This window comes from Suncus etruscus, chromosome 7 (assembly GCF_024139225.1).
Source record: "Suncus etruscus isolate mSunEtr1 chromosome 7, mSunEtr1.pri.cur, whole genome shotgun sequence".
NCBI classification, from domain to species: Eukaryota; Metazoa; Chordata; class Mammalia; order Eulipotyphla; family Soricidae; genus Suncus; species Suncus etruscus.
The window spans coordinates 31,227,291-31,241,368 of NC_064854.1; the positions used below are offsets into that span (position 1 = coordinate 31,227,291).

Genomic DNA, 14,078 nt, shown 5'->3' on the forward strand with positions numbered 1-14,078 from the left:
TACAAAAAAAAATCTACATTGAAACCCATTTTTGGAATGCTTTACACTTTCCACAGTACAGAAACTAAAATAATCTGTTATACAATTAGTCACAAATACATTCCTTGAGGGGTTTTTTTGCCCATACACATGAATATTGTCTAAAACATGTCTTCTATGTAGCAGCTAGGCCCTGCCACCACTGTGCTTGGCTGAGTTCACAAATCTGTTGTAAATTTGTAGCTTCCCTGTCACTTCTCTGGCTCTCCTCTCTGCTAAGCTTTATTTCCTGGCAATTAAAACCTTCTGCCACTGCCATAGCTATTGCTACTGCTGGAACCACCAGAGCCAACTTGGTTGCATGGTTTGGCAAAGTATTGGCCTCCATCACCATAGGGGCCTGAGCTTAAACCTCCAAAGTTTCCTCTCTTCATGGGTCCAAAATTTGAGGACTGATTATTGTAATTGCCAAAATTGCTTCATCATTGCCAAATCCATTATAGCCATCCCCACTGTCACCATATCCACCACCACCTCAGCTGCTACCATAGCCACCACACCCACTGAAGTTTCCTCTACTGCCAAAGTTGTCATTCCCACCAAAACCACCAAAGTTTCCAGAGCCACTCGACCTCATTGGCTGGATGAAGCACTGACCATCTCTTGCTTAGACAGGGCTTTTGTTTTACTTCACAGTTGTGGCCATTCACAGTATGTTATTTCTGAATGACGATCTTGTCCACAGAATCATGATCATCAAATGTCACAAAAGCAAAGCCTCTCTTCTTGCCACTACCCTGTTCAGTCATGATTTTATTCACATCAATGTTCCCATACTGTTTAAAATAATCTCTTAGGTGATGTTCTTCCTTGTCTTTCTTAATACCACCAACAAAAATCTTTTTCACAGTCAAGCGAGCACCAGGTCTTTGAGAATCTTCTCTGGAGATAGCCCTCTTTTTAGTTCCACAACTCTTCCATCCACTTTGTGCAGCCTTGCTTTCATGGCAGCATCTTCTTCCTCCACTGTGGCATAAGTGACAAAACCAAATCCTCGGGATAGCTTGGTGCTGGGATCTCTCATTACCACACAGTCTGTCAAGGTGCTCCCATTGCTTAATGTAGCTTCTCAGATTTTCATCAGTCTTTTCAAAGCTCAAGCTTCCAATGAAGAGCTTCCATAGCTGTTCGGGCTCTTTGGGGTACAACTCCGACTTCACTATGATGGCTGGAGAAAACAAAACAAAACAAAACACGAAACCTCGATGATGCTGACTCAGAGGCGTCCATGAGGAGAAAAGAACATTCGATCATTTCTAATTTAGAGAAATACTAATAACAACCCAATTTGACCATAAAGTTTTTCTAACACAAACCTTGTGTACATTGTATATGTATTTGATTGCCAGCTCTGATACCTCTCCTATTTCATTTTATCCTAGAAGTTATTTCCCCAAGCGATTATAGTAAAATATTCAGTGGATTGTGTATGTGTGTATAGAAGCAAATGTCTATAATGGTTCTTGAAGAATTATTTTTAAAAATATATAAACTCATTTTCTGAACAAGTCAAGGATTCTATACATGGATTCATTACAGAAGGCTGCAAGTATTCCATGTTAACATCTACTTAGTTAATAACTGCCATACTTTGCATTAATTGTAGATTAGAAATCACCATAAAAACAGGACCCACAAAGGTGTGTGTGATAGACATCTTCCAATACACTGGCAGCATAAAAACACTTTTAAATGGGCAATTCTACTTACTTTGACCACTGAAAAATTAGAGGTTACTTAGGAATCATTTAAGGAACAAGGAAGCGGGAGTATTTGCTTTTTTGCAGTCTTCACAGAGATAATAAGAGGCTTGCAGAGATCATTAGCACTAAACTCATGGTGGAGAAACAGCAAAGCAGATCTGTGCTGAGTAGACTGCCAGGCCAGTTCTGTAGCCTACTTGTATGGGAAATATCAATAACAGTTCAGGGCTGCAGAGAAATCTGGCGCCAAGAGAAAACATCCTGTTTCCTTCTGCCAATCCACAGCTCCAGATGGCAGCACGGAGACTTTCTTATTCCAAGTTAGTTCTCATTGTCTTAGCCTTGGGCTTCAGATTTCAGATAGAAAACTTTTGTTTTAGATATCCTATTTTCTTTATACTTTTTCATAACTTTGCTCCCAGTCATCCTGAGACAAATGTATTATGATCAGTTATGTCAGTTATGATGCATTTTCTTTTAATAAATTTATTTAAAAAGAAAACTTTTGTTTTAATTAATTACTTCATTTAATCACTGTTTTCGTTTTAAAGAAAACTTATTTTCAAGTAGCTGAAATTTTCGATGTTAAATTAACTTATAGACACTAAGCAAAATTTAACCACTTATGCTAATAAAGAAAAGAGTTCAGAGAGATTGTAAAGAGGTTAAGGTACTTGCCTTGTATTCTGCAGGGCCATTTTGTCCATCCTCAGCACTGCACGTGGTTGCTTGAGCACCCTCAATCAGGGTGATCCCTGAGCTCAGAGCAAGAAGTAGGGTCTAAGCACAGGTGGTTGTGGTCCCAAATCAAAAACAAAAAACAATTCTAGGTTGAAGAGAGAGCTCCAAGGGCTGGAACACAAGGCTAGTGTGATTCAAAAATTCAAAGGATGGTCCAGAGATATAGCACAGTGGAGAGGGTGTCTGCCTTGGACATGGCTAACCCAGGTTCTATCCTGGCATCTCACATGGTCCCCTGAGCCTACCAGAGTTATTTCTGAGTGCAGAGCCAGGAGTAAGCCCTGAGCATTGTTGGGTGAGGCCTCAAATCAAAATCTAAAGACTAAACTGATAAAAAAGAATCAGAAAGCTGGAATGCATGGCCTGTATGATAAGAGAGTTTGATGCCCAGTTCCACATGATCCCCAATTATTACTGGCATTAGCTGTACAATACCACCAGGCCAAGATACCAGCCACTCATCCCTAAGATGAAGTGTCACTGGGAGTCAAAAGGTCACTGTCTATTTCATTGCTCTTTATTCATTACCTTGTTTGTGTTTTGTTTGTGGGACCATACCCAGAGTGCTCAGGGCTTACTCCTGGCTCTGCATTCAGGGATCAGTTCACGGATCACTCCTGGGGTCACTCCTGGTGATGCTCAGGGAACCACTTGGGATGCCGGGAATTGAACCTAGCTCAACCATGTCCAAATAAACTCCCTTCCTGTTGTGCTGTTGTTCCAGCCCCAAAGACCACATTTTAAATCATTATTAACCATTATAAACACGTGTTTTATTTTAGATGCAGCAAGAGTTGGAAAAGATATTACTAGAGAACTAGAAGAAGGTATGTTGTTCTAGATATCAATTTCTAAAATAAAGTAGAATAAGTTAAATTAGATATTGATTTATAAAATAAAATAAATTGTAAATAACATCCTTTGTATTAGTTGGACACTAAATTGCTATTTAAATAGCTAGTAAGGAAATATGTAAAAGCAAATATATACATAATAAATAGTATTCTTATTCCATACTTCATTGTCATGTTCCATAACTTAAAAGCAATCTCCTAATGACTGTGTATCTTTTTGTTTCAGGCTATTTACTTCTGCTATCATTGGGCCACCTTTCCCATTGTATACTTATCAGCTCCTCATCTTTCTAATAAGACCAAATAAATAATAAAAAAATGACTTAACACAAAAAAACAAACTAGACTCATCTAGTAGTACTAAAGCTATTAGAGTTTTTATAGCTGTCACTTCAGAAGTGACATTTAAACTTCCTGTTCTTAACTTTGTCTTTGGTTTAATTTTGCCCTCACTAGAAATTCTAGAATCTTTAGTATGTACCAAAAAGATCCAAATTAGGGGCATGAGAGATAGTACAGTGGGAAAGGCACTTGCTTTGCACTCAGCTTTCCTGGGTTCAATCTCTGGCATCCCTTAGGATCCTCTGAGCCCATATGAAAATGATCTGTGAATGCAGAACCAAGAAAAAACCCTAGAACAACCAGTGTGCCAGAAAAAATACACACCTACAAAATTAGTTTGACTCATTCTAAAATACATGGCCTTGTCTTATATTTTTTTTCTACTCTGCCCCTTTGCTCCAGCATCTCACTAGACTTGGCTATTGATAACGCCACAGTGAATCTCTCTACCTCCAGCTATTTGCCTATGTTTTTCTGTTCTCTGGTGTACTCTTTTCTTGACTTTAGGAAATTTGCTCATATACCATCTCCACCTTAAAGCATTAATACTGACATAAATCTTGGAATTTTCTCTTATGTGATCCTTTGGTTCCTATTTTGTGTAGATATGTGTTTTTTAGGTTTTCATCATTCTATGTAGAAATAAGATGAAGATAGTCATCATTTTGACAAGCTACTACAATGGCTGTGGTCAATATTTAACTTCACTTTGTTAGAATGCCATAAAATTCATTGTATCTAATTTTTAATTTTAAACACGGATTTACAGATTTTTTTCCCTCATGGAAAACTAAGCTATGCCAGGGGCTGGAAAGATGGCACAGTGGTAGGGCATTTGCCTTGCATGCGGCTGACCCGGGATGGACTCGGTTGGATTCCCAGCATTCCATATGGTCCCCCAGCCTGCAAGTGGTGATTTCTGAGGGCAGAGCCAGGAGTATCAGCTGAGAGCTGCTGAGTGTGACCCAGAAACTACTCAGTCAATCAATCAATAAAGTTTGAAAGAAAAGTAAGCTATGCCAAAGATTTTTCACCTTTTCTTTTTTTTTTATCATTGTTTGGAAACAGTCTTAGAATTAGAGAAAAGTAGGGGCCAGAGAGATAGCACAGCAGTAGAGTGTTTGTCTTGCATGCGACTGACCTAGGACACACCTTGGTTAGATCCCCCAGTTCCTATATGGTCTCCCAAAGCCAGGGGCAATTTCTGAACATATAGCCAGGAGTAACCCCTGAGTGATAACAGGTATGGCCCCAAAACACAAAGAAATAAAGAGAAAAAAAAAAACAATAGGATTAGAGAAAACTACAGGGACTTTTAGTGCTGTGGTTTACATCTGACCCAGGTTTGATTTGTGAAACCACAACTTTTGGGAGCATTTCTGGTTGTAGTCCTGGAACACCCCCTAGCATATCTAAGATAGCCCTGGGGATCCCTGATTCCTTAGAGCCAAGTCACATCACAGCCTTGGGCCCTCACTTTGAGCTGCCAGCCAGCCACACTTAAGAGAAATTCCTGATATTGTGTCATCTTCCCTGATTACAGTATTTTGTGTTTATTTTCTACAAGTGAGTACATTCTACATATCAGAAATTTTATGCTAAAATATCTATCATTTCATCTTCAAATTCTTTTGAAGTTTTTCCACTTGTCTGTAATATTTTTTTCTTTTTAGTGGGGGGGGGTGCCACTGAAGTTGGTACTTGGGCAGTTCCAAAAAAGTAAAAGTAAGTTGGAACTATGCCTAGGATATCACACATGAAAAGCATGAACTCTAGCCCTTGCTGTGGCCAAAAACCAAAGAAAAGAAAAAAAAGAGAAAAAAAATTGAAATTAATCTTGAGATATATCCTGAGTGGTGTACATATTGCTGTGAGGTTGGCATTGCTTTGAACTTCCCTCAGTGAACACCAGAGAAATAAATGATCTATATAAATATACGTACATAACTATTGTTATGCACCCATTAATCTATGGTACTCATTGCTCTTGCAAATGCTTAGTGGCAATTCTCAAGGCTTAAAATGAAGGTGGCTTCTTTTTGCTCTTGTTGGTTTCTGGGCCACACCTGGTACTGCTCTGGAGTTGTTCTGGTAGTACCTGGGAGACCAAATGCAGTGCTGAAGATTGGACTAGGGTTGGTTAAAAGCAGCCTTTTGCACAGTGAGGCCTTGGCTCTTTCACTCTCACTCCAGCTCTCTCTATATAAGGAAGTGCCTTCCTTTAGAGAATATTCACATTGACTTTTGCCTGTGCCTTAAACCAAATCCAAGTCTTCTGTCTTGAAATCTATCTTCCCTTCTCAATCAGAATGAAGACACATGTTTTTTCTCTTGCTTTTTCCTGCTACTGTTTTCCATAATAACAAAGCTCAATTTTTTTCCTACTTCCCTGAAGAAGATGAGAGAAAAGGTTGCTTTGGCTAATACCTGGGGACATATTTCATAATATCCAGTTTCTTATGGGCAAATTTTCCACACCTTGATTGGTGTGGGCCTTGTCTTCACTTAGGTTCTTCTCAAGATCATGCAACTGAAGTTCATGTGTGTTAGAATTAGAAAATGCCGGGTTCAGAGAGATAGCACAGTGGTGTTTGCCTTGCAAGCAGCCGATCCAGGACCTAAGGTTGTTGGTTCGAATCCCGGTGTCCCATATGGTCCTCCATGCCTGCCAGGAACTATTTCTGAGCAAACAGCCAAGAATAACCCCTGAGCACCACCGGGTGTGGCCCCAAAACAAAAACAAACAAAAAAAATTAGAAAATGCCTTAAAAAACGAAGTAGTTTTGATGTTATGATATTCTGTTTTTTTCTGGATTTTGTCTTTTCCATAGATATTTTGTACTATATTATCTACTCTTATAACAGAAAAATTATTATAGAAAAAAATTATTAGAGGCCTACAGCAATAGCACAGCAGTGGGTGTTTGCCTTGCAAATGTGGCCTACCTGAGATGAACCTTGGGTTCTATTCTGGCATCCCATATGGTTCCCCCAGCATGCCAGAGTGATTTCTGAGTTCAGAGTCGGAAGTAACCCTTGAGGGCTGCCACTGCCAAGATGTGGAAAAAAAATATTATTAGAAATAAATATTTGAATTTGGATTTGGATTTAAAACTGTATCCGGGAAAGTACTAAATCCTTGCTTGCCTAGTTTGCCATAGTTTGTTTTACCATTTCCTAAGAGGACATCCTGGATTAGTTTTATTGCCTTTGAGGGTATACTTATCCCTGAGTTATTGTGAAATATATTTGTTGTATGAGAGTTGGAATATAGTTATCTAAGCAAATACATCTTTTGAAAACATATTTTTGCTTTCCCAGAGCAGTGTTGCACTTATCAAAAAATCTATTGAAATTTTCTTGCTACCATTAGTAAACAGTTATGGGTTTAGGATTTTTCCCCCTTTGCTCTTTTTAATTTAACAATTATTTATTTGTACTTCATGTTTCCAAGTTGTTTATAAAACATCTGTTTTTGTTTTTCAAAGATAAAGTTGTTCATGTTTGAGTTACAGTTATACAGTGGACAACAACCTTCATCAGTGCACGTTTCCCAGCACCAATGTCCCCACTTTTCTACCTAGCCTCTCTTCCGTGGCTTTGGGGCAGGCTTTCTTCTTCTCTTTGTCTCTCTTCTTTTTAGACCATGTGGTTTGCACTACTGTTAATGGGGAGATGCCATACATGTCACTTTATACCCTTTCAATATTCAGTTCTTGTCCAAAGTAATCAGATCCAACCATCACTGTTACCATTGACCTTTCATTACCCTAACTGCCCTCTCCACTCTTTGTGGCAAGCTTCCTACCATGGACTGGTTCACCTGATCTTCATCTCTATTGTGTCTGGATATTAATACCATACGGTATTTTATTTTTCTTATATCCCCCAGATGAGTGAGATTATTCTATGTCTATCTATCTTCCTCTGATTCATTTCACTCAGTATAATAATCTCCATGCTCATTCATATATAAACAAACTTCATGACTTCACTTTTACTAATGGCTGCATAGTATTCTATTGTACCACAATGGAATTCTTTGGAAGGCACACCCAGCAATGCTTCTGGGTTAGTGTTCAAGAATTATTCCTGGAGGTTCATTGGATGCCAGTGATTAAACCTTGGCTGGTTGTATGCAAGCTCTCTATACTCTGTACTTTCTCCCTCACTCCCACCCTGTCTCCCTTCCTCCCTCCCTCTCTCTATCCCTCTCTCTCTCCCCCTCTCTCTCTTTCTCTCTCTCTTCTCTCTCTGCCCTCCATATCTGGCTCTTGACTTGAAACTCTGGCACAGTTGGCTGAGAACCACTGATAGAAACCTTCTTGTTCTCCTTCAAAAAATATTACTAAACATATTCAGCACAAAATATTTGTAAAATGAGCAGAAGAAAGAATACAACGGATATACAAAAACCATAGCCTATATTAAGAAAATAAAGACCTCTACATATATTTTGTTCTAAAAGTATAGAAATAGATGTAAACTTATTTAAATATGGATTAATTTTTGCATATTGTTTTCTTTCACTCCCAGATGCAAGGTTTAAAGATGAGTTTTAAGCTGACTTTTTTAAAGCTACTTTTTAATGTTTATAGACATTTTATATATCTTGTGTGTCTTTTTGGAAGGGACATGCCTAGAGGTGCTCAAATGTTACTCCTGGCTCTGCACTCAGAAATTACTCCTGATGGGCACAGACAACCGTATTGGATGATGGGGATCAAACCTGGATCCTCTGTTTACAAACAGACATCCTATTCTGCACTTAGATATCCTCTATGTCTTTCACCAAATAATTCACTGAACACTCCTTTCCCCTGGTGCCTTAACTGACATTGGATTTGAAACTTAAAAGCACCATTTTCTTAGTGCTATCACCTATCACCTGAGTTCCGAATTTTGGATATTTTTAAGTATTATAGGAATACAACTCTAAATAGATTTTTTTATGGTATTGAGGTATATGCTCAGAAATAAAACTGATGGGTCACATGTAAGCTCAATTATTAGTTAGTATTAGTTTTTGAACAGTGTCCATATTGTTTTCTAAATCTGTAGAACCAGTAGAGGATGAGGGTTGCTTCTTCTCTCCATGCCTACCAGTGCCTGCTGTTTTTGCTCTGTTTGAAGTTGTCCAGTCTCACTGATGTGAGGTAAAACCTTGTTGCTTTGATTTGCATTTCCTGTTGATTTTATGCAGAACAACTTTTTTCATGTACTTCTTGGTCATCTATATGTGTTCTTGGAGGAAATTTTTGATTGTTTGTTTTGGGCCACACCCGTTTGATGCTCAGGGGTTAATCCTGGCTAAGTGCACAGAAATTGCCCCTGGCTTGGGGGAACCATATGGGACTTCGGGGGATCGAACCACGGTTTTTCTTTGGCTAGCGCTTGCAAGGCAGACACCTTACCTCTAGCACCACCTCACTGGCCCCATGGAGGAAATTTTGTTGATCTCCTTTCCCCAATTTTTGATGGCACTGTTCTCTTTTTCTTGCTAAGATTTACAGATGCTTTAGATATCTTGGATATTCACCCTTTGTCAGATGAGTGGTCAGCAAATAATCTCTTCCAATCTAAAAAAAAAAAATCACTTCTTTTCACAAAAAAACTCACTTCCAGCAAAGCTCAAGGACTACAGTATATATTTGTCCTGCTGTGCATAATTGATAGTGCTGTTCTGGCCAGTGATGGCTATTAGCACCACCCAGGTAGAGGTACCATATGGTGGAGGGTCTCTGCATAAAATCTAACCTTTTAACTGATATCCTCTCTGTCTCCTCACCAATCATTCATCACCATTCATGCTAGTATATGTACTCTTTCCTCATTCCAGTAGTCCTACATCCCAGCAATTGGAAAGTCATGGATAACTTCTACACTGCTAAAACAAAATGATTCTTTCCTCACCCTTGTCTAAGCCTTTATTTTTTTGTTTGTTTGTTTGTTTGTTTGGGTTTTTGCCACACCCATTTGACACTCAGAGGTTACTCCTGGCTATGCGCTCAGAAATTGCTCCTGGCCTGGGGGACCATATGGGATGCTGGGGGATCTAACCACTGTTCGTCCTAGGCTAGCACTTGTAAGGCAGACACCTTTCTTCTAGTGCAAATGCTACAGTAAACCTCTGTTTTAAAAGGATTTTCAACAGTCATGTTACCCATTAACACTAGTTCATCTGCCTGTAAGTTCTGAATGTTTTCTGGAAATGGCTATATGAAAAGGACATCTCTTGTCTCAAAGTCAGAGGCAGAAGTCAACTAGAATTCAATTCTCTCTCTCTCTCTCTCTCTCTCTCTCTCTCTCTCTCTCTCTCTCTCTCTCTCTCTCACTCAAGCTCTCTGAGGAACTTCAAGCCTATAAGGAAGATGCTGGGCCAGCAACTATCATTAGGCCCCCATATTGATATATCTTCCATCTATTATATCTGCATGCACTAAAAACTCAGTTCTTAAAAAAATTCAAGGGGAGAGAAAATTCAAGGTATAGTCATTTGTAAGGAGAATCGGCTTTCTAAATTTTAATTATTTTAGCAGTAAGAATCAGCATATATTGGATGAATTCAATGAAGTCTATGATGAGAGAAACTGCTCCTCACCTAGCATTTTTACCTATCTATATAAGAACTGTTTTCTCTCAAGAATTATGTAGAAATACTGCCAACCTATCACTTTCATCTACCTGAATCATTCCAGAAATGAGGAAGCAGGAGTATTATTTGATGGAAGGTAATAGTTGCCCAACCATTGGTCCACGTTTCCCTGCCACTGAGATTAATGTATTTATCAGTGAGAACTCTTGCATTGCCTCTATCTTTCTCTCTCTCCTGGAGTCTGCTCAGTGTAAACCAGCTCTGAGATCTTCAAGCATCAGTTTGGGTAAGTGTTTATTCTGTGTACCAATGTAAATGCAGGTTTTAAAGTAAAAACTACAAAAAGTAATAGAAAAAAATATTTTTAGTCAAAGAGTCAAGTTGTATTCTAAACTAGTTTTACCAGGAATATTTTTGGATATATATAACTGATATCTTCATTTATTTATTTATTTATTTGCTGATGATTTTGTTTCTGGACCACAACTGGCCAAGTAAATACCTTCCCTGCTGTTGTATTACCACTTTGGCCTCTCTTTCTCTCTTTCTTTTCTCTTTCTCTCTTTCTTTTCTCTTTCTCTCTTTCTCTCTTTCTCTCTTTCTCTCTCTCTTTCTTTCTTTCTTTCTTTCTTTCTTTCTTTCTTTCTTTCACTTCTCTCCCCTCTCCATCTCTCTCCCTCCTCTCTGTCCCTCCCTCCCTCCCTCCCTTCCTTCCTTCTGTTCTACCTTTTTTCCTTCCTTCTATCTTTGTTGGCTTTCATTTACAGAAATGCTTTATGAATAATTTTATTTTTATGAAATTTTAAAAAGCACACTTAATAACACTTTTCCAAATCTGATTTATAGAACTTAACTCCAACCCCTTATAACAGTAACTCAGTATCTAATGCTACATTTATGTTCAGAATGCACAGAGTAGAGCAACGAACGTCTACGCCGAGGACAGGCCAGTATGTGATGAAGGCATGTCATTTTACAAACTGGGACAGACAAACAGCTACCTAAAAAAAGACAGATTTAGAAAAGCAGCCTCATCTGTAGAGGAATGAAAGCATGTTACAGACAAGAATTATACAAAGAACATTGACAAACACCACAGAAATTAAACTTTAGCATCATTTCCAGGGTAACAAAACCTTGCAAAATCTTTTTGCAAGTGAGGTATATAATTATGTTCTGGGGTCCAAGCAGATTGTTAAGTCTAAAATTAAGTACCTATAAATATAAGCATAGTCATATAACAACATAAATAAAAATATCCTTGAAATTACATTTCCACTTTAATAATATGAATATCCTTGATTCACATTCTAGAGTTGAGGCTTTGAGTAGTTGCTTTCTTTTTTAAAGGGCGAGTGCATTACACACATCAATACTTTCTATTGTAATTGTAATATTAGTTGGTTCCATATGGTTTAAGAAAAGCTGAGAGAAATAGGCCACTATTTTCCACTTAAAAACAAAACAAAACAAAACAAAAAAAAAAAAACCTTCTACACCTTTCTGCCCTGCTCAGGTTTTTTATCAGCCACTACCCATCAAGGATCTTGTGTCTCTATTGCCCTATTAGCTGCTGAGGCAGGCTCAGAACAGCAGGATAAATTCCCACATGTACAATGTATAATGCAAGCACCCCATGGTCCATTGGTAGCACCACCTGGCCATTGCATAGCATCATTACCACTTCGCAGGGTCTGGCGGCCTCTGGCCAGTACTCCTTGGAGTCAGTCCCTTGAGGTTAAGCACGCTTTCAATCTCCTCCCTGAGAACAGAGAAGACCTTGCCATTCTGCCAATTGCTGAAATTTTGTTTCTGAGATTTCTGAGCCTATATCAAAAGATCTTCACCTTCAGCATCACTTCATCATCAGAACAAATACTCAGAACATTTACCAACATTTCTGCCACCTTTTCTCCAACAAATGGCAAATACCAGGTAAAGACATCCATAAAATTGGGTAGCCAGTAAGGATGTGGAGAACAGTTAAATTGTCGGATATTCATCACTTTTTTTCACTTTAGTACTTTATTATTGTAGGCGTCTAAATAATTAGATGCCAAAAATTGTTATTAATAAAGGGAACTTTGTAGTTTGACTTTCTCTGTACATTCTATAGTCTACATCTTGAACTTCATGAGTTCTAATAAACAACAGAAAATTATTGTTTTGCCAAAATTCACACACACTTCTGGTTAGTTATAAAGATAAGAACAACCTCCAACTGTACTGTGACTAAAACGTTCCTGTGACTTTTCATGTCCAAAATCTTCAGAAGTCACACATTGGTCCAAATGCAGGTGGACCTTGAATCTATCTAATCTTCTAATATCATCCAGTGTATGTATGTCTGGTGAAAGTCCATCATGAACACAAGGAAATTAATTATTTAAAAGTGTGGCAAGACAGGGTATCAAAAGCTTCCATACAAGTTTCATAAACTCTTTCTGATTATTTAATTTGACATTTTTGCTTAAATGTAAAATATTCAGTTAGATGTCTACATTCATGGTTGTCTCTCAGAAGAAATAATGTACTTGGGTATAGAATCTTTAGGACCCATAAATATAAGACACACAGAATACTAAAATAACCTCTGTCCACATAATCATCAAGAAAAAGGTATCGTGTATTAGCAGGTGATCCTCCTACTTCAAAAAGTTTCATCAGATCAAAAAATTGGCCATGGATGTCACCACACACTGTAATTGGAGCTTCTACTTCTATCATGGTTTTCTCTCTCCAAAGGATGGCAGAGCCTTCATTGATAATTTTAAGTGTGATTTCTTCTTCTATTTGACCTTTGACTAAGTGATCTTTCAGAACATCAACCTTGGGTATTCCATCCACAACAAACACTTATTCAGAAGTCAACCAATTCATTGGGGGCGGGGGAAAGGACAGCTTTGACCACACGGTCCACACCTGTCAGGGATGGCTACAGGGCTGGGGAGGTGGGACCTAGACTGATTGGGAGGAGCATGCTATGCCTAACGTGGCTACCACAGCCCAGCACAGACAAACATGATGGCCACTCTTCCCAGACTCAGGGGTGAAGCCCCTTTGTTAGCTTATATCTAAATAGATTTAAATAACCCAGAGGTCTGGGTTATTTTTCTAAATCTTTAAAGCCCAGCCAACTCCTAGATTTGTTGAATGAGTTTGAATCCCTGAAAAGTAGACATAAGTTGTTTATCCCTGGTTAAAAAAGATTATTTTCAACTGTATTGTTGGCCAGAATCTGAGTCTGTACATTTGCTGGGGGGGGGGGGCAAGCATTCCATTCCATACAGTAATCTTCAGAAGAACAGGATGGAACAGACATTGTTTTCGTTTGTTTTGGACTATACCTGGTGGTGATCAAGGTTATTTATGTCTGTGTGCTCAGGGATCATTCCCGGTTTTATGTGATCCTTGGGATTGATCTTGGGCTGGGCATGGAAAAGACAAACATGCTGTGTACTGTTCTAGCTCCCTAGCCAAGTGAACTTTTAACATTTAGGTAAGAAGTTGTATATGCTTCTTTGTTGATACTTGTGTCCATGATAGAGGAATTACAAATATAAACGCAAGAAGTTTTTAAGTCAAACATTTAAACTCTTACCTCAGTAAAAGGGTTTCATATTTAATTGCTCAAGATAGTTTGCAATAATGACAAGAAGATTTGGAAATGATGACTAGTAAAAAAAAATACTTTTTTTGGCAGAAACAGGGAGTATAGTGAACAGGGCTCCTGCCTTGCACATTGCTGATCTGGGACTGATTCCCAGAAACCATGTGCCTGCCTGATTCTGCCAGGATTGATCC

General features: G+C 38.5%; 1 pseudogene; it reads right to left on the reverse strand.

The window, feature by feature from the left end:
* Window positions 1-275: 275 nt before the first annotated feature.
* On the reverse strand, window positions 276-13,666 carry LOC126014227 (serine/threonine-protein phosphatase 2B catalytic subunit beta isoform-like; annotated as a pseudogene).
* Between the last annotated feature and the right edge of the window lie 412 nt (window positions 13,667-14,078).